Here is a 22,378-nt window from a genome sequence, read left to right as displayed (position 1 = left end):
TAAAAGTCCATTTTCTGGCTAAACTAGAGGCCCCAGGGCAAAAAGCATTGAAATCTGTGATCACTTTTTTTTTCGACCAAAAATTGATTTTTGAGTGGAAACATAAAAGTCCATTTTCTGGCTAAACTAGAGGTCCCAGGACAAAAAGCTTTAAAATCTTTGATCACTTTTATTTCCTACCAAAAATCGATTTTTGAGTGAAAACATAAAAGTCCATTTTCTGGCTAAACTAGAGGAACCAGGGCAAAAAGCATTAAAATCTGTGATCACTTTTATTTCCGACCAAAAATCGATTTTTGAGTGAAAACATAAAAGTCCATTTTCTGGCTAAACTAGAGGCACCAGGGCAAAAAGCTTTAAAATCTGTGATCACTTTTATTTCCTACCAAAAATCGCTAAACTAAGCTAAACTAGAGGCCCCAGGGCGAAAAGCTTGAAAATATGTGATCACTTTTATTTCTCACCAAAAATCAATTTTTGAGTGAAAACATAACAGTCCATTTTCTGTCTAAACTAGAGGCCCCAGGGCGAAAAGATTGAAAATCTGTGATCACTTTTATTTCTCACCAAAAATCAATTTTTGAGTGAAAACATAAAAGTCCATTTTCTGGCTAAACTAGAGGACCCAGGGGGGAAAGCTTGAAAATCTGTGATCACTTTTATTTCTCACCAAAAATCGATTTTTGAGTGAAACATAAAAATCCATTTTCTTGCTAAACTAGAGGCTCCAGGGCAAAAAGCTTTAACATCTGTGATCACTTTTATTTCTCATCAAAAATTGACTTTTGAGTGAAAACATAAAAGTCCATTTTCTGGCTAAACTAGAGGCCCCAGGACAAAAAGCTTTAAAATCTGTGATCACTTTTATTTCGCACCAAAAATCGATTTTAGAGTGAAAACATAAAAGTCCATTTTCTGGCTAAACTAGAGGCAAAAAGCTTTAAAATCTGTGATCACTTTTATTTCTCACCAAAAATCAATTTTTGAGTGAAAACATAAAAGTCCATTTTCTGGCTAAACTGGAGGCCCCAGGGCAAAAAGCTTGAAAATCTGTGATCACTTTTATTTCTCACCAAAAATCGATTTTTGAGTGAAAACATAAAAGTCCATTTTCTGGCTAAACTAGAGGCCTCGGGGCAAAATACTTTAAAATCTGTGATCACTTTTATTTCTCAACAAAAATCGTTTTCTGGCTGAACTCTAATGTTGTTGCCTGCTCACAAAGAACAAAAATTGTGAACATATGAAGTCAAAAAAATCTTCATGATCAGAATCGCAAAAAGTAATTGTTCTATAAGTAGCAAACCGTTCAAAATGTAAGAAAACAATCAACTACAAAAATGTTCCTAAGATCTCAGTAAACAACTTTCTAAAACATATGTACTTCCTAGGAATGATAGATTAGTCGCAAAAGTGAAAAGTTTGTTTTTTCTTTACTTCAACATTGAGATACAATGCTATCTATTACAAAAATTATAAAAAAAGTATTAGTATTATGTTTATAATGTTGATGGACCTGAACTTGCAAATTGCACTCTTTTAAGTTGTGGACACAAATCGTCGTCCGAATCTGACTATGTTTCGGAACTTATGATGTCCACAGGCACGTTGCTTCCAGACTGTCTTCCATTTTCTTTACATACTTCATTAACATCATACAGGGTGATCTTGTGACTCCACCAATATACCTGTGACTCATGAATTAGAAAAGCAATGCAAAATAATGCGTCAATATTAATATATATACTTATCTTTGGGGGCCTATAACTAAAATAGTGCATGACTTTGGGCAAAACTGGAAGACACGGGTCTTCTTATTTTTGGTCTTTTATCATATAGTGGTGTATGTATATGGTTATTCATCCAAGACTTAAATAATTACACACAGTGTAATTAAACACATGAGCGAAAAGATTAGACGTATCAACTATGTATTTTCAACTATATAATTACCGAAGATAATATGAGTTCAAATTTGTATAAATGACGTATTTTCGGGAAAATTAAAATAATTGTAAATTATTAAATTATGTAAGTAGCACAATAATACTCACTAAGTGTGTGTGTTTTTTTTGTAATTTCTGTTTTATTTTTTTGTGATAAACCTTTATACGTTTCCCTTATGGAATGTATCTCGTATTTTTGGTACTTGCATAAAAATATTTATATAGACAATCAGTTGTTATTTCCTTTAAAGCTCTTTGTTTGCATGAAATACTGTCAGTTACATACAGTGGCAAGCAGTGTCAAACACTGGAGATAAAATATACTAGAATATTAGTTTTTCATAAGAAAATTTGCCCGAAATTTCTTTTATTTCACTAGTTAATTGCTAAATTGGTTATAAATCTACCGATCAAATCCTGTGAAGATATTTTTATGTGTTTGATCATATAAAGTGTTTCATGGTATTTGATCATATAAAGTACAAGTTTTACGGACAAAATCAGTTAAAAGTAAAATAAAATAAAAATTTCAAATTTAAACATATTTTGCTCCAAAACCTTAATCGATTTTACTAAAACTTCAGATATATGTTTCCTATTATCGGAAATGTTATATTCTAAAAAAATATAACAGTAAAGAATTAAGCCTATTTTCAAAATCCTCAGAGTTCAAATCACAGGTATTGCTAAAGGTAGTACCTTTACCTTATTTAATATTTTATATATTACTCATAAATCACAAAAGAAAAGTTTGAAAAAAATTAAAATTTGCCTAACAAAATGTTTAAAAGTTTTAAATTGGCGTTTTGAAATTGCCGTCTGAAGGGTTTCTTATATATGACTACAACAAAAAATACTGTTTACGTTATCAAATTAAGAAAAAAAACTTATATTTATGTAAATACGAATATATTTAAAAGGTTTATAAGAATATTTCCCAAAATATGTTAATTGTTTTGAACATTTCCGTTTTGTTATCTAAACGATCTGAGGAATTTGTAATAACTTTTACAATTTTTAACAGATTTCTGTGCTTTATATCTTATTGAAACGATAAATTATTTTTTATTTAATAAATATTTAAATTTATTTTTCAGATTTCCATATATAAATCTAGCAATCAACGCAATTTGAGGTACAAAATCAGCGAGTAAAAAAAGATTTACCATTTTTGGAATAGAGGTATGTAGGATTTTTTTTGTTTTTTGTTATTTATGTAAAACCTAATTATGAATGAATTGAAGCTTTAATTACTTAAAGACCATTTATCAGTCCCACTGTGCATACGTTAAAACATCGTAGCATTACTTTTTTTCTTTCTATTTTTTACCTTTCAAAGATTTTCCTTAAAGGGGAATATTTTTTAGAATTAATTCTTGTTTTTTTTTCAAGCTTGCTATTAATGTTCTTCCATGTTCTGTTTTGCTAAAAAAAACCTCTTTCCCCTACTTCAATTCTTCTTTAATTTTGTTTACTTTGCGTAACGTTTAAAAGTTTGACTTAATTAACAGCAAATGGTTGGGAAAAATAAAGCCCTGAAGTGCCGTAGGAAAAAAGGTGCTGAAGTCGCTCTAAAGAAAGTTGTAATTAAAAAAAGGGAATGAAACAAAGTGGAAAGTTTAAAATGTGTAAGAGAAAATGTAAAAGAAGATTGTAGCAGAACATGTCTAAGAGTTAATTCCGAACCTTTTGAAGTAAATCAACTGGTGGCATTAGTTGCATATTAATGCAATTCCGTAATATGCGGGTGTAGAAAGACAAAATATCTTTTCATTTGCCCTCTAAATGTACGATATATCTATACATTCAACAATTTACGATTGCATCATATACACGTGTCTATGTGCATGGCTAAGTAAAAGGATTAAATAAGCAACAGTTAAAGAATAGATACCACCATCATGTATTGAATATATTAACTGCTTCTGCATCAATGTCATTGGTATGCACGTGCCACGCGTGTGTCACACGTTAAAGCGTAACCTTTATTCGAAACGTAGGAAGGACAGTACATTGTGTTGCAGCAAGTTTTTTCTTTTGCTCTGTTAGTCTACCATCATTATCATCATCATGGCTGTACTCAGTTGTTGTGTGGTAGTTACTACTTTTAACCAAATCCCTTGTTGGGTATTACTCTCATTCAAACAGTTCGCCAAGTCGACTCAGATAGTTTCGCTAGAGTTTGACTATTTGTTGCTGTAATCATCACATGTTATGCCGGTTCAGGTGTTAAATGTTAAACAAAAACCCTCACACTCCTTACAATGCATTTCTATATTTGCTGAATGCATATATGGATGAATGATTTTTATATTCAACTTGCGGTTGAGGTATATTAATATTTGTTGTTGTTGATATTCAGTGACAACCTGTAGATGTATTAAAGACAAGGAAAAACCAGACGATTGTGTTATCTTTTAAAATTGATTAAATCCTTAAAGTGTGTTTTTGTTTTAGCCCCGAAATACGCCTACTGCTGATAGGTTTGATGGTATTCATTCAAGACTACAAACATGAACTTGTACCTGTTGTCGTATGAAAGTATAAATAAAAAATGTTGGAATTTTCCAATAACTTTTAATCTATCCGTTTTAGTATGCAAGGTATTGGTAGCAATGATATCCTTTGTAAATCTTTAATTTAATGTAAATTCCTGGCCTTTTTTGGAATTAAAATTCCCTTTTCATATCTGGCCTTGACTAGCATGCATAAAATAAATCCTTCTTTTATGTTCTGTTTTTGTTGGTTAAAGCCCAAAAAGCTTTGATAAATGCAGACATTTTTCAAACTTTCCTTTTTTGGTTAGACAGGATTCTGCATATGTTGAATGCCAAAGAATTTTAGTTGTTTTTTATGCTCATTTTCTGTGTAAAAGCTACAATTGCAGTTTTATTACAAATACATTTTTTGTATTATTCACCATTTTTTATTAAATATGTTAAACACTATGCAACCGGAAAAATATCTGACATTTATATACCCTACACCTATTAGCACTCTAGTGGGAACCTTTTCTGAATACAATTAGATTAATTATTATATTTTAATTATTGTTATTTGGTGTTATTTGTTATTTGGGTATATGAACGAATACATTTGACTATTGTCTCGTACTTGTTTTATGAATGGATGGAGCTACATACAAATTTAAAAGAAAAGTCTGTTATTGAAATCGAATTTTGTCAAAAGCGTACCTCAAAATTGTAGTTGAGTTTCGAGGTTACGTTTACAATGTCTACTCTTATATAATGATTATAGTTTCAGATGTATATATTTAAATGTAGAAGGCAGTAATTAAATCGAAGGAGATTATAACAAAATCTTAAAAACTTCATTAAATTCACATTTAAAACTCATTCAATTCCACAGTTGACTACTTCTTTTATTATTACTTTTTACTATTTAGTAAGTAATTTCTTCTAATTCTTTTTGTTTTTTGTCTATCGTGATACATATTTTTCACTCTTCTAAGAAACTAATGTTCTTTTGATGCAAATATCCATGTCAAGAGCAAATCGAAATAAAATAGACTTGAAATATATTTCCTTCTTTCAGATTTTGTTGTTTTTGTGTTATTCGTTTTCTATTTTATTCAATAATAATAATAAAACGTACATGTACCCGGTACTTACATTTAGTACATTTTGCTTATAACCACGAATAATGGACCCAAGAATTCATAAAGGAATGTCATCATCATTACTTAAGGGATTTACAAGGTATTACACACACATCCATACAATAATACGAGTAGATTCAACATCGCCAACAAAGAGTGGTAAAAAGAAAAAATGAAATAAACCAGCAAAAACTAACTCAAATGAAAAAAAGAATAGTGCGCTTGAAGGCAGTTCAGAGAAATTCGCATAAACTGCAAGAACTTCTGTATTCAATAATAAAATAAAAAAATATGTATAACTTCTTCAGCAACCATTCACTTGCCATTTACTTGTATGAAATGAAAACGATGAAGTTCTACGACTAGAAGTAAAAAAATAAAACGAAAGAATGATATTCAGTTTTAGCTACAACCCAGTACACAGTGGTATTGGAATCGAAAACTATTTGATAAATCTTTATGAACAATTTTATTCGATTGACCTAAAGAGCAAATTTAGTCCAAAGGCCTGATGTTTTCGACTTCTGCAGCCTTACCATAACCTTAATTGAAATCATTAAAAACATTTCCAAACCACTGTTCAGTAGGAACCATCAGCAGCAGGTATTAGTAATTTGCATTCTGGTAGACGTGTATGTGGTGTATTCACATTCGTAAAACTGTTAGCGAGCAAAAGTAAAAAAATAACGAAAGTAGAATAGAATAAGTGTAGTAAAATCGTAAGCAATTTTAATATGTATTTTTAAAGTAGAAATATATTGACTTACATATATAATTCGTAGCAAGTATGTAAGTATGTATGTATGTATATCAGTATATCAGTATACATATTTTGAATACTCAAATCAATGATGGAAGAAAATGTAGAAGTTTAGGCGTTTTAAGTTTAAGTAAATGCATTTATATTCATATGTACCATGTATATGTATTTATATACAATTTGTACTTAATATGAACAAATATATGTATACATATGTACTATGTACTTACACTTATGTCCTTTAATTAGTATCTTAATCTTAAGTTATTGTATACATAGTTACATTCGTTGCAAGTTGCAACTTCCTAGTTATCTATTTACTTGTGTGTATTTAAACATGACAATATAACCCAAAAATATTGAGAGGAATCAATGTATCCTTTTTAGAGGACATTTTTCTCATGAAAATCCTGACCTCAGTACAATTTATAAAAAATATGGTTATGGGTGAGTTTGAAGTCCATAGACGGCTGGATCGATTTTCTTGAAATGTTCACAGAATCTTCCTGTATACTTCTGGAAGGAACTATTGCGGGCAGTACTACCAAATTTAAAAAATAATTTAGTTTTGCTTGCAAGTAACCAGTTAGTACACCTGTAAAGTATAAAATAAATGAACAGAAGGACAAAAAGACATTGCAGAGTCAATTGTTTAATTGCATTCGAAATGCATGTTAAATAACTAGTCACGAAACTAAATTTGTTAGCGTTAGGTAGAATCACTAGTTCGTAATAGTCAGCCCGAACTGCAAGGAATATTGAGCAATGTATATACTACATATCGTACATACATACATATGCAGACATGTGGATATGTGTTTCAAAGAACAATGTAATTCTAGCAACAATGACGACACGTTTAATTTATTTTTAAAACAAGTAACACTTTAGCAAAAGGAAGGAAATGGATTTACAAAATCCTCAACAAATTAAAATTTTATCATTTTAGTTAGTTAATCCATTCACACATGCACATTTCATTTATACAACAACGATACAATAACAACATTTAAAGAATATATTCAGTTTACGTTTTGCAACGATGCAAATACATACATAATATAAAATAAAATTACATTTAAAAACACAAACAATTATTTAGTTTGTTTTTAAAATTCTTTATTTCATTGTGGTACTTTTTTCTACCTTTTATTCTATCTTAAAATCTTTTAACTTTGATCACTATAATTTTCCATCAAAAATCTATTTTTGGGGAAAAAGAATAAAAACATTTATTTCTGATCATTTGAATTTTCATCAAAAATATATCACTTCGTAACAAATCGAAATATTGGTCGTAAACCAAATTGATTCGTTATAATTTTAGTTTTTTGTATAATTTAATTTAAATATTTCATCTCTAAGCATTCAATTTAACGATTAAGTAGTTCCATAAAAACTGCAAATTTAATTTTTGTGATGAATAGAAATTCCAAGAAGAATGAACATTTTTACTTCCTTTTAATATTTCATCTAACAAACTCCCCTTGCCTTTAAGGAATTATTTTCTAATGTCATTAAAGTTGAAATTAATTTCAACTGAAACATTGTTATCAATTGAACTGAGGACATTTCAGTTTTGATTTTAGCTTTTTTGTTGCTTTTCTCTGTGATCATCCGGCAAAATGTAAAACTTTTACAACTTGAAGTCGATGTCAGAAATAAACAAGCAAATGAATAAAAGAACGAATAAACCCCTCAAAGCAAACAATTTAGTTGCTTAAATAAATTAAGCAAAAAGAATTCAATTGAAATCATGAGAAAAAAAACAGGGAAATGAGAACATGACGCATATTTATGAGTTTTAAAATTTGAATGCTCCTGAAAGCAAGAACTAACGAACAAACAGTTGAAAGAATATTTCAAACTGAGTGTGAAATGCAAAAATCCATTGAATTGAATTTGATGTCAATTGAATTCCAACAACTTTTAGTTTGCAGGAAAAAACAATCAACATTAAACCATAAAATTTGCATTTATTAACACCTTTAGCACTCTCTACTTTTATCAAACAAAGTGTGAACTCGCTTACTCACTCGTACTAATGTCATTAAAAGAAACAAATGTTGAAAATCATACTTAAAACTTAAAATGAACTGAAGAATTTTGAGAATTTCAAAACATTTGTTCGCAAGCAGTTAGTTGGATGTAGAACAAGAACAAAAATACAAAATGTATTTGAATGAATGACAAAAAAAGAAGAAATTTTGTAATTTTAAAAATAAATCAACTTATACATACAATTTCGTTTTGATCAATACGATTCTTATCAGAGTCAAATCGAAATTGTATTAATCAAAAATAGGTAAAACAATAAGATTTACTTTTGACGTTTATATAACGAATCACCCGTAATTGATTTGATATAAGACATTTTTGTTGAAGATTAAACTATTTTAACGACTTCAGTAAGTCGAATATTTTGTAGTACTCAGTATTTAGTTACAAATTAAACATATTTTTTCAAGAAATTTATAATGTTTTTCTATATGAGCCATACAATAAGTGTTTATGAGAATTCTTAAAATTAAAACAAAAATTTCCACATTTCGAAATGATAATAATTTATTTTATTCAATGAATGCTTAACATTTTTTTAGTTTATTTCCTACTCTTGTTATGTCACCATTTTTTCTAAGGGCTTTTGTGATGACAATTACATTAAATTTTGACACATTTTTTTCAAAAGTTTTTTTCTTGTATTCGTATGTGCGATTGTACACTTGAAATAAATGAGGATGTATAAATTTGAACTATTTTTCTTTAGTGTTTCCTTAAATGGATATTGCGGTTGTTGGTTATTCATTCTGGTTGTTGTTCCCGTATTAAAGATACATCTTCCTTTCTATATTGCTGCAGTTTGTTTTATTTTTTCATTTTTTATGTTTTTGTTTGTTTCGTTATTCAGGATTGCGAATTCAAAATCATTTTGCATAAAAATCCAGTTTTTCTTTTGGTACAGTTATAGATTGTGTATTTTAAGGATTCGCATGCAGCTCATAGATAGAATACTTGAATTTTCTTATGGTTTTTGCATATTTAACAATAACTATCTGCATATGTATGTGCTTTCATATACATATGTATCTATGTGTTAAGTTAGACAAGATGTACGTAGTACAAATATGCATCAGAAAATCAGAGTTTCTAAAATTCGGTCTATTCTAATTTGTAATCAATGAATAACAATTTAAAACATAAAACGTTTAAGAAAGAAGTGGAGTGTCATCAATATTAAAAATCAACGGAAATATTTATGATAGAATTTTTGTTCATTATCGGTGTTACAAGAAAAAAAAGTATTTTTGTTTGTTCTTAATTTAATTCGCATAATTAAAGCGCTTCATATAAATAAGTGTAAGTAAAATAAATGTAATGAATATAATTGGAACCATATTAAGGGCAAAAATTCATATTGAAATACATATTTTTATACCCACCATCAAAACAGTGATTTTTTCACCCAGAAACTACGGACATCTGATCATAATTTACTCTACCCCCACATTAGCAGTATATTGATGAAATTCCACTCAAACAGCTTTCATAAGAAGAACAATCTCTCTACCAAATTTGAAAAAGTTCGGTTCATCATTGACCCTTCCCCCAAATAAAGTCCCCTTCGAAAAATGACTTAAACGCTCATAAATGAATAAGTAAGTAAGATTTTTGTAACTTATGAAGAATTATAAATATTTTCGAAATGACTATGTCAACTGTTCTGATGTATAAAAAATTAACTGATAATAGTTTTTGAGAACCTCTGCCTTTATGTTGTAGTTGTTTTAATCGTAAATACATTTTTAAAACTCTTTCATGTATCTGTGCCGCAACAATATATACGTTTTCTAACATTTTTATTTCATCCTTTTTCATTTAATTTTTTCTCGTTTTAAGTTATCCGAGTATTTAGACTAGACCAGCCCTTAAAACAAAACTCAGCTATAGAAGGGTTCAGTTTTATTATTTGATAAATAAAAAAATTGATATGAAGTAACTGCCAAATTGTTTCGCTCTAACCCCGCGGACAGTCAAGTAGAATCCAAGGGACTCCGTTTTCACAGGACCACTCTACTCATTGAAAGACGGTCATAATATCTTAGCCTCTCCCAAGCTCGAGCAGGTGAGCTTCATTTCCATAATAGTTCCTATGCGCAGGGACCCAAACAACGGTAATATCATACAGGTAACCCATCTCGAACAGATCCATCTTGCATTGTCTGGCTAATAGAGAAGTGGTAGTACTTGACTTTAGAGAAAGAAGTGCCGCTTGACTGTCGACAAAAAATCGTATGTTGCCACGAATATTGAGATCGTATAGTACCCTGCATGCTGACATTATCGCATATATTTCTGCCTAAAAAACACTACAGTTGTTGGGAAGAGGGTGAGAGATACACCAGAAGACATCAGAACCAACACCGCAGTTCATTTTCATTTCTGAAGGACTAATTCTAAGAGCATTTGTTATTCCAATGCATGCTGATCTCTGAACTTTGCCAAGTTGAATCTTGGAATAGTACCAGTTCTGTTTTGCTTGGGTTCACTCTTGGATCAGTTATTGATGATGATATATTCCTAGTTATTGATCATGATATATTCTTTTGCACTTTGTGTCATCTTTGGCAAAATACTATCCGATTCTAGTGATTTGAATGGGGAAAAGCTATCAATCTCCCACAAAATCTTATCATTGGAGATGATGTCATTATGGATTCCCGATGGAGTCCTACTTTGCGTATCAATTTCCGCGACAACATCTTTGCAGCCCTCAAAATGGGTAGTCAGTAGAATATCAAGGGATTCTGCTGATGATTTCGACCAAGTGTCGTCTTTCCTTTGGATTGGTCTTTAGCAAGAATTTTGCTATAGATTCGCAGAAGCTTCTCTATGAGGTTCTTATTCGCTTTTAATTTGTTATTGTAGCATGTGTTAAAGGCTCTGCGTGTTTCTTTACGTAGCTTAGATAGCTCCGAATTCCACCATGGAGAGGCTCTTTTCTTAGCCTTAGTGATTGGGCAGGAAACTAAATTTGATATTATCAAGCAGTTTTTGCTGTGCTCCTATAATCATTCCATTTCGGGCACATCAACGTGATATACCTCAAACGGCGCGCATTTATTTTTGTTTTCAATAGGTGTCTAATAATTTTGAATTATTAGAGGTTACGTCGATTTCCTCATGTGATACTTTATTACAATATTTCAAAGAAAGTGAATTTTAACTTTGGCTACTTGTAGATTTTATATCGAAATACTTTTAATACATCGAATTTGCAAATTGTATTGTTTTAAATCCTCAAAAATGGAAATAAATACTTGCTGATATAATTCAGTTTCGTCTATATAAATCATTGTTGAATATAAAGATATGTTTCGAGTGCAGATCTAATTCTTTTCATGTTGATTTTTACTTACAATGTTTTTTTAGTGCATTAGTACTACTTTCAGAAGAATTACAGTTGTATAGTTTTGCATATTTCTCGGTTATAAATAATAATTGCAATTTATTTTTAAGAAATAAAATTCTTCTGAAGAGGGGAATCGAATTCAAATTATTGATATTTATATTTAAATAATGCAGAAGGTTTTAATGGTCTTTGGTCCATCAACTGGCTGCTTTTAATTTGTGTTTAAAAAGGGAAGACATTTAAAAATTAAAATACAATTAGGGAATTTAAATTTTAAAAGGCTCATATTAAAAACAATAAGGCATTATTCTGGATCAATTTGATATGGTAATATCCCTAATTCTTATGCATACATTTATATAGATATTAGCTTCGATTTTTCTTTTCTGATTAAACACCAATGAAAAACTACTGAGTATTTTAACAGTTTTATCTATGTATGTATGTAGTTGTAGATTGCAAAAAATGTGTTTGGAAAGAAATTATAAAAGGGAATAATTTCACTTTATTGAAAATTAACCATAAATTCAATTAATCAAACTAGAACTAACAAAAGACACAAACAAACCCAAACACAATCAACTTAAATAATCATCTTGTCCAAACTTTAACTCCACTTTTGATTAATTCTATTGTACGACTATAAATGTCGAAAGGCAAGAAAAGAAAAACTAATATTTCCATTCAAGTAGAAAAATGTTTTGCTTACGAACATGGGGGATAAAAAACTGAAGTTGCTTTTAACAAGTCTTAAATTAGATTTAATTTTATTTTTCTTGTGCCTCCATGGGTGTATGTAGTTGTAATGTATCTAAATAGCAGCTACAGCTGAACTGTCATCATCATTATCGTCTTCATGCAAATTCAATGAGACATCATTAACAATTTTATTATGTCACAGAGAGTCAGACAGACAGACAAACAAACAAACCCAGATTAGGGGTACAAAGTGAAATATTTGAATAATAATTTTTACTTCTTTTTAACTTTTTCATTGACTTAATTTAATCAGGATTAATGTATATATTATTGTTTGCCGCTTTCATTATTTGGATTGGACTTCATCGCAGTATTATGGAAATTAGTGTCACAGACCTGTCTGCTTCTTAAGTAAATATAGAATTTTATATTTGTATTTCTAATCTTACTTTACATCGAAACACAATACCGCTATTAACAAAAATTGGTTATAACTAATAACAAATATTTTCCTTTTCTTTCCCTCTGGAGTTGGAATATAATGTATTTTTCTTCTTGGTTCATTTTTACTGAAATACTTAGAATAAAATATTAACACATTATGAAATTTTAATTTATCATAAATTTTATGATACTACTTTATCAAATAGGAAAGCCCTTCAGGAAGTTAAAGTGATTTTTGAAAGTCTTCTATATAAGAATTATTTGTGTTGGGTTATTGTTAATACCATTCGTTTATTTTTGTTCTTTTCATTTGCGAATAGGTTCACAATTGAACTTTTTTCAAGTAACCTAATGACAGAGGCGACAAAATAGATCTAGATGAATTGCGACTCTTTTAAAAATAACAAGGAGACAAGAGAAAGACAAGAGAAGTAATTAAAATAATATTGATTTTGACAAGTGAAAGAAATTTATTATTGTAAAGTAATTTTTAAAAAAATATTGCAAAAGACAAGACATTTTTGTATTCTTAAAATGACAATTGCTCTGTTCAATAACTAAAACTCAAAAAACTTGTAAGAAGAGTAAAAACCAAGAGCGTAAACATTTTCTCCCGTTGCAAACTATTATAAGTTTTTTTGTTTTCTTGAAAGATTTTACTAGTAAAGCGTTCATTTACTTTTTACTAATTTTGAGAGTAATTTTGTAAATTTTGATTTTACTCTCTCGTTGCAAGTTTTTACTGGGAAAGTAAATGAACAGACCTAATAACACATGTTTAAAGCTTGATATGTAATATTCCTTTGGGCAATAAAAAAAAAATTAATAAATTTCAACTTTAAAAAATGTATTTCAATTCTAAAAATCAATTGATACGATAGCTTTTTAATCACATTTATTTCATTTATTGCACTAATTAAGCAAAAACTAATTAAAATGTTTTATTATATACGCGTACACTTACTTATGCAGACTGAAACATTACAAGTATTTTAGTAAATTTTTAATCAATTGCTGCACTTCAATTCAATCATAGTAAGCTCCTTAAAACATTTAATTTAATAATTGATTAATGCTACAAAATACATTTGTTTTTAGCTAATCATTAATTTTAATATTTTTTAGCTGAAGTGTAAATGCAGAATATTATAGTCCAGGAAGAACATAAATTTCAGAAATACTGTACATATGTAAAAAATAACAAATATCTTTGGAAAATATATATTCTCCTTCAAAATGTGGCCACTGGATCAAAATAACCATAAATTATTTAAAAGTAACGCTGGTCTACATTATTTTTTAATTTATATTTTTTAATGCAAATAATTGAAATTATTATATTAAATATCATACAATTTCAACGAAATGTTTTTTTTTTGTTTTTCAAAATTCCAATTTCGTGTCAAGTGACACAACTCTATTGGATAATACGCCGGAGACAAATTTTCACCTGTATCGGTCAAGAACTGTCGGACTTAGAGGTGGTCAAAGTTGGACACTTTAGTCATACAGGGTTTTATTCAAATGAGTGTGTTCACTTATTGATTCTAGTAAAAATTGTCCAAATTGTTTAAAATAATTTTTTTTATTTACTATTTCTCTTCTTTTGCTCAGATGAAAGCTTAAACAATTTCCTTTAAGGGCTTATGCAAAAAATAATATTTTAACTCAAAAACTTAGCTATTTCTTCTTCTTCTGAGCAAAAAAAGAAAAAAAAAAAACAACAACAAAAACGTCTATTTTGAAAAAAGGGGAAAATTAAGTGCCAAATATTAAAAAAGAGCAAATTGATTGTATAAGAGCAAATTGATATATAAGAAAAAAAATATATAAAACAAATCTATTTAAAAATAGCTATCTTTGGACAATTTTTTCTAGGACCAATAGGTGAAAAATTACACTCATTTGAATAGAACCCTGTTTGACCAAAATGTTCAAATTTGACCCCCTCTAAGTCCGGCAGTTCTTGACCGATAGAGCTGAAAACTTGTGCCTGGCCAATAGTTATAACCTTGATCATCCAAATCGATTTTTTTAGTTGGGTCACTTGACACGAAATTGCCCATATATTAATTTCTCTACCTGTCTCCATTAGAGTATCCCGAGGAATAGCCTTTTTAAGAATTTCATGTAGGAATACCTCTCAATTGATGCGTATTAATGTACTAGTTACGAGAAAAATAAAAAAATATTTTTTTCTAATGGTCTTCAGTTCCCTACCAGCGATATAATATGTATACTATTTGAAAATATTGTATAATTTCTGAAAAATAAAATATCTTCGATTTTTTTAAATGAGTCTCAAAAATTCCGCAATTATAAGATAAACATTACGGAATTTTTGAGACCTATTTCGTAAAGATGGTATAACGTTTTTTTGAACATCAAGATTTTCAATCGCAGGTAGGAAATTGAGGACCTTTTGAAAAGAAAATATTTTTCACGTATTTAATAAAGTAAAGCGCATCGTTTGGGAGGTATTCTTCCAAAAAAGTGGTCCACGGGACACCCTAGTCTCCATGTTTGCATTTATGTATCTATTAATTACTTGTTTAATAAATGATAAACACACCCACACTTATAATTACATAATTATGTGTGTATATTCACAACGGTAATATCCTTAAAGCGTTAAATCCTTTGCAAATTGTAGGCAATAAGATTAACACCTTGTACCCAAGTGTATTATTTTATGTATATGCACATACTTACATACATATGTATGAATGTTTAACTAATAACAAACTATTTACATAAAAATGTATTTATTTTAGTTGTATAGCATATCAAGGGGTTATAATCAAAACTCTCTGTCTTACACAACACAAGTTTTCAGGAGAGCAGAAAACTGTTTATTTCGCCAATTCGTCAGAATTTAATAATCTTTTGTTCTACCATATGTTATAGGTTCTCACTTAAAGCATTCTCATAATTTGACTTTGAAAGATTGCATTACTATTTACTAAATTATAGAAGATAGGCAGTTTTTCTTATGAAATAATATTAATAAATCTAATAAGAGATGTAGTAGTTATATACTACTGCATCTCTAACTGCTTTATCTATTGCATCTTAAAATTATTGCCTTACAAAAACGATTTTGGAAGTGAGAAATGTGCACATTTTGTATTCCTTAAGCAGAGACTCTACGCGAAGAATACCATATAAAAATCTTGAAATCTTTTGTAAGCAGTGACAACTGATTTCTGCCTTACAAATCTGCTTCTAAGGAAAAACTATTTTTTGCTGGGTAACGGCTAAAGAGAAATCAATTCAAATAAAATATACTCTAAAAACTCGAAAATATGTCTTAAATATGCTAGTAAGGTCTTAAATATGTCTTAAATATGCTAGTAAGGTCAAATCATGTAAAATTATGCTCTTATGGGTATAATATACAAAAATATGCGCTAATTAATCGATGCCAAAATTTTTAAATTGTTATGAAACATGTAAATATCTTAACCATGAGTCCATACGACGCACCATAAAAAAAACATGCATTTGCATGTTTTGGTTTCCCTGGCTATCACACATTATTACTTTATTCGATTTAATGGTAAATATAAACTAAATCCTTTTCTAACCTCAAAAAAACTTAAATTCTGTTCAGTGAAAGTTTTTTTAAATTATTCTTAAACGTTTGATTAAATTTCATTTTCCCCTGCATATTTGCAGCGATAATAGATAGATAATTATTCGCACACATCACCACATCCGTATAGTGTTGAATTTTTAAATTCTTTGTTTGGCGCATTTCTTAGATATCATTTTTTTCAAATAACGTTTTTCATAAAAACTTTTACATTTTCCGCCACACAGATGCATTGACACACAATCACAAACACATCAACAAATCAACGACCGGTTTGTATGTGGTAGAACACGTACAAGATGATTCCCAGTACAAATGACGCGTATTCAAGCGATACTAAAGAAGTTTAAATTTTTATTTTTAAAATGTAAAGAATGTTAGCTTGAATTCTTTAACTGAATCATCGTTGTGCTAAAAAAAGTATTATTAACGAAAAGTCGTGAGAGACAAAACATAGTTTACTTTTCGCTAAAAGCTATAAAAAAATAGTCATTGCACACTTTAATAACTTTGGAACCAATGGACTCAATTAGAAGTCATTTACGAAAGTAAATGTCCGATCATTAATGATTTCAAGTGGTAGCATATCAAAACAGTTGCGGGCTATAGAAGCTATAGAAAAATAGTATCATTGCACTCTTTAATAACTTTGGAACCAATGGACTCAATTAAAAGTTATTTACGAAAGTAAATGTCGATCAATAAAGATTCCAAGTGCTAGCGTATCAAAACAGTTGAGGGATTTGTGTACTCGGATCAGTGCCGTATTTACTGTAAAGGGTGTATTTGTATTTCAAATAACCGTAATAATTACTCTACATTTGTATGTATGTATTTGCTGCTCTGCTTTAAACTGGGAAAAACATCTTCTTGTCGTTTCTATTTTGTTCTTGTTGATTGGGAAAGGATGATTTGGTTCATTGGATTTGGTAATAATGTAAAGCTCTTTATTCTACAAAGTTTTTGCCATTGTCGTTGTGTCGCTCTCACCTAAAGTTGTACATATTTTCATGACTGAACATGTATGCATTAATTTCTACTTCATCAACACATTGTCCTGTAGTTTTATGCGGATTATTCAAATATATAAGTAGTTTTGCAAAATGTTTAACTTTGTTGTTGGTATGAAAATTAATTTAGATTGGGATCACTTTAGACCTTTTTTCAGTACTGCATTTTATAACATACATATGTAGTTATTTTTCTCATTATATTTGGGACACTTACTCAGAACTACAGGCTCACTCATTGAATGTATTTATGTGTTTCAGAAATGCATGTAATTTAATCGGAGATGAAGGTCTTGTTCAACACTCATCTTTATTCCACAGTTGTTTGTTAAAGTATGTTTGTATGTGTGTGTTTTATATGTGTCAGTGTGTCTCGTATTCATATGACATGGATGATTTTGATGAGTAGGTTGAGAAAAAAATTATACAAATGTTCATTTCTCCATTGGATAATTGGGCTGCATCATTCATTTATTCATTGAATGCATTTCCCTGTTCATTCCATTACTCCTGCTGCATACCACAAATATCTGATAAAGGATGTGTGAGGAATGTCTAGATTTAATAGAAAAGGTCCATTCATTGAACGCCATGCATTTCCCCTTTAATTGCCTTTCATAAGAAAAGTATTTTAAATTACTAATCAATTTAATTGTATTTCATGTAAGGAAGTAAATGCAAGTTTTAAACATTGAAATAACATTCAAATTGTACACTAAAGTTTTTGATGTTTTTGCAAAAATAAAATTAACATGTTAGAGTGCTATATTCGGCTACGCCGAATCATAAACATCCTTCAATTGTAGCTAGTTTTTTATTAATACGTCGAATATTTATAGAAAATAATATTTTATTAATACTGAAAGCTTAAATTTGGTTTCCGTAATGACAACAGCACAGAATTGAATTCTTAGGATGTCGATCCGGAAAAAATGGTCGAACTTTATTTTGATGTCGTCATTTAGTAATGAGTTGTTATAAAGTGATTTTCGGAAGTGAGCTGAAAGTGGGAAACAATTATCTGGTAGAGCTATTTGTTAATGAATTCTGTTCGTTTAATTGATTTTCGGAAGTGGATCTTATATGAGAGCTATGACCAATTATTGTCCAATTCGGAAAAAAAATGATTTATAAATGGGCAATTTCGTGTCAAGTGACACAATTTAAAAATCGATGTCTGCCGAGGAAATGGTCTAAGCTTTCTTTTGAGCAAAAATAATACAAACCGCTTTACTCTAAAGAGCGAACAAGACATGTCTCTATAAAGCCTTTTTAAGAATCTCATGTAGAAATAGAGGTATTTCTACAATGGATGCGTATTAATTTACTGGACACGAGATAATTGAAAATTATTTTTTAGAATGGTGCTCAGTTCCCTACCAGCGATTGAAAATCCTGACCTCAGTATAATTTCTAAAAAATAAATATAATCTTTAGTGGGCTGGGGAGATAAATTGTTTCGTTTTTTACCAAAATAGTTGTCAAAATTGTCGTAATTTAGCTTATACAAAAAATATTAAAAAAATAGTTTGACATTTGGTATGGTCCATTTCAGAATTGTTTGGATTATTTTGGAATTTTTATGCCCCTTATAATTCACTAGAAGTAGTTTTACGTTCCAAAAATACTATAACAAAAATTTAAATTATTTTTCCAGTGATCTTAAAATTACGAAATTTTTGAGACCCATTTCAAAAAGATTGCAGAAAATTTATTTGAACGTATTGTACTGAGATCAAGATTTTAAGTCGCTGGTAGGGATATATTTTGTATTTTTCTCGTAATTAGTATAAATGCGAATCGTTTGAACAATAAAGGTATAAATATTTATTTTGAATGAAACAAGAATCTATGAATCTGTTTCACACTTTTAAAATTTTTGGAAATATATTTTGAATTTGAACATTGCACTAACTACAAATCGTTTTTGTTTCATTTTTGTGGATTATTGTTTCTATAGAGTTAAACTCTACGAAAAATAACAATTACAGTTAAATTAAAAATAAATTCTTAAACGTTTAATTTTATTTTACTTTTTGAATGAAATCTTTAAATCTCTTCCTAAGTAGTTTCTTGTACAATTTGCATATATTTTACATAATCAGCTTATAAACTCTACACCTACATTCACCCATTCATACATAAAACTTGTAAGACAGACACACACACACACACACACACACACACACATTTTCATTTAGAATTCACATCAACCTATATCCTATTTGGCGGTAATATTTGAATGGGATTTAATTCATTTAAAAACAACCTTAAAGCAGTTTAGTCTCAGCGATTATGTCGGTTTAGAGCAAAAGAGAACAAAAACAAAATGAAAAAAGTTTAAGAAGAGACGATTATCCAGCCTACGGTAGGGCAAAGTAGATATAGTCTACCTATGCCGGAACGAGCGGTGTTGCATGCAAAACTGTATTGGTTTAGTGATTTTAATAGAACATTGTGGGAGTAGTAACAATGGAACACTAATCTGTATACATTCTTAGTCTGTTATGCAGCAGGTACAGATAGTTGTCGCTAGACTTGTTTGTAATTCAAACTCATGTCCTCTGCTTGTTTTCCGTTTCAAGTCGCTTCTATGCCAGCAAGAATTAAATGTTGGCGGCAACAATGTTTAAATAACTTCTTGGGGTTAAAACAAAAGTGGAAGTAAAAATGAAAAGTTGTAGTTTCTATAAGCTCTAAAGTTGCAAGAATAAAGCCAGTATCCCATTAGTAGCTATTTTATGCGGCGATGCAGTAAACGGAGATTATAGTTTTATTAACATGGTGTAATATTGATTGCGTCTAAATTAATAAAATTGTAATTAAAAAAATAATTGATCTCCAATTCCGGGAACTGTTAAAACGGAAACACGAGAAGAGTAGATAATAATAAATGACAAAATGACTATCAATTATGGAGACATTTTAAATTAATTGTGACTTCTTTAGAACAAAATATAGTTTTTATAAAGAGCTCTTTCGAGTGAAAGGATTTTGAAAAAGACATGTTTCCATTATAAGCGCATTTAAATAGTATCGAAAAAATGAATTGTGTACCAATTAAACCAATTATCATTTTATAACTTGCAATTATTTCATTATTTTATGTTCTAAAATGGTCACGTATATTTACAGCTTTCAAATGAACTGCAAATTGTCAATGAATGTCTAGTAAAACATTTAAAAGATTTAATTCATCTAATTGTACAGTTGTCATTTAATTGTAAACTACCAGAAACAAATTTAAGCATTTGCAGTATAAAAACTATTTTGAAATCTAAAAACTTATGAAAATACAAACCGATTTTGAAATTAAAGAAGTATATAACTATGTATGTATTAATTAAACTGAAAGTATGTTTTAGTTCTTTGACTTGACTGACTTTCTATCTGATGTTCAGTGAATGAGAAGAAATTTGTCTACAGCATGTTGTCTGGAATATGATTTCGTTTTCATGTTAATATTTTAAACACGTTTTTCGTTAGGCCAAATGGACAATGAACACAACAGATAGTTGACCATGACAAACATTAGTATGGGCATAAAAATATTGTCACATGCACATCAACATTATGAACAACTTCCAATCGAGAGAATTATCATGAAAAAATATTGCCCCTGAAAACAGTGATACAAATGTCAATAAATTTAAAAAAGGACATCAAACAATTGGTTCATTATTTATTTCATCATCACAATTTACAATATTATGCGAGTAAATCATGGCGGAATTATTTGTGTGCAAAATAGAAAATAGAACGTAAAGAAGATTTTTTTTGAGTGAAAATTTAATTGAATGATATTTTAAAACTTTTTGTAATTTAATTTATTATTTGTTTGTGCGTCAATCAAGTCTAAACGGCTGTACCAATGTCCAAGTGTCTAAAATAGGCTATATCATTTCTTGATGTTTTGACCGGAAGGGGGCGAAAAATGGGCAAATTATTATTTTAGCCTTACTGATCATTGTCTGTTGTAGAGGGAAAATATTTTCTATTTGGCTTTCAAAAGTTTCAGAATTTTGTGTTTGTTGCATAAAAATTTTAATGTTTATATGTATATATTAATAAAACAGAAAACTCACAAATATTATATTTTTGATTAATTCGAACTAAAGGTACTATTTTTGGTGTTCTAATTCAATGAAATTTGATTTGTAGCTTCAGAAAATCAGCAAAAATAACACTTTGAATTATTTTTTTGGAAGTCAATGTAACGGTGTGAATGTAAAATTTTTGGTTGTTTGGAATTGCATTACCGTTTTAATATACTCACTGAAAACCGGATACTCGATTTTTGAATGTTTGAAACTTAACTTGATAATACATAATATTTTATTAGAAACTAAATGCCAAACTTAAACATTTTTTTTGAAATACTTAAAGAGTAAATATTGCTGCAAGTATATTTTAACACTATTTTATAAAAATGCGTTTCCTTATACATATACACTTTCAAAAACACTTAAAGCTAAAAAACAAGAATTGTAAAATTAAATTAAATAGCCAAGAGCCAGCAGACTTACAAAAGTAAACAATTGCCAAACGAAACAACATCCCTGAAAATGGGAAATTACTCGTTACTTGAACAAAAAATCATTTATTTTGTTACAAAAACACTAAGAAAATTGTTAAATTAAAAGTTTTAATTTACAACTTTTGAAGCCAACTGCTGCCCCATGATGCCACATCGATTGTTTGGATTATAATGGGTGTGTTTGTGAGATGCAAACCTTGCATCTTAGAAATACATGTACACACACACATACATGTTAATGGTCTAAATTCAATTCAATATTGAACATTTTAACCTTTAAAGCTTTTGTGCTAACATCATTAGCAGTGCAAATGCATTAATAATACAAATATTGTTTACACTCTCCACAATTAATTAA

At 29.3% G+C, this 22,378-nt stretch overlaps 1 protein-coding gene across 7 annotated transcripts in view; it reads left to right on the top strand.

Moving 5' to 3' along the window:
• The window catches only part of LOC119599609 (inositol-pentakisphosphate 2-kinase), a 98,673-nt gene that overhangs the window by 56,487 nt on the left and 19,808 nt on the right, over nucleotides 1-22,378 (top strand). For 6 of the 7 annotated variants that reach the window (XM_037949452.1, XM_037949451.1, XM_037949448.1 and 3 more), the window contains one exon: nucleotides 3,044-3,128. The exons of the other annotated variant lie outside the window; for it this stretch is intronic. The gene's annotated coding sequence lies outside the window, so the exon portion shown is untranslated. The remainder of the gene's footprint in view (nucleotides 1-3,043; nucleotides 3,129-22,378) is intronic. 7 annotated transcript variants of the gene reach the window in all.

The sequence above is a fragment of the Lucilia sericata genome, unplaced genomic scaffold (assembly GCF_015586225.1).
Source record: "Lucilia sericata isolate MDLA Ls3-8-SP2 unplaced genomic scaffold, ASM1558622v1 Contig000083F_arrow, whole genome shotgun sequence".
NCBI lineage: Eukaryota > Metazoa > Arthropoda > Insecta > Diptera > Calliphoridae > Lucilia > Lucilia sericata.
This window is presented reverse-complemented; position numbering and strand designations above follow the sequence as displayed.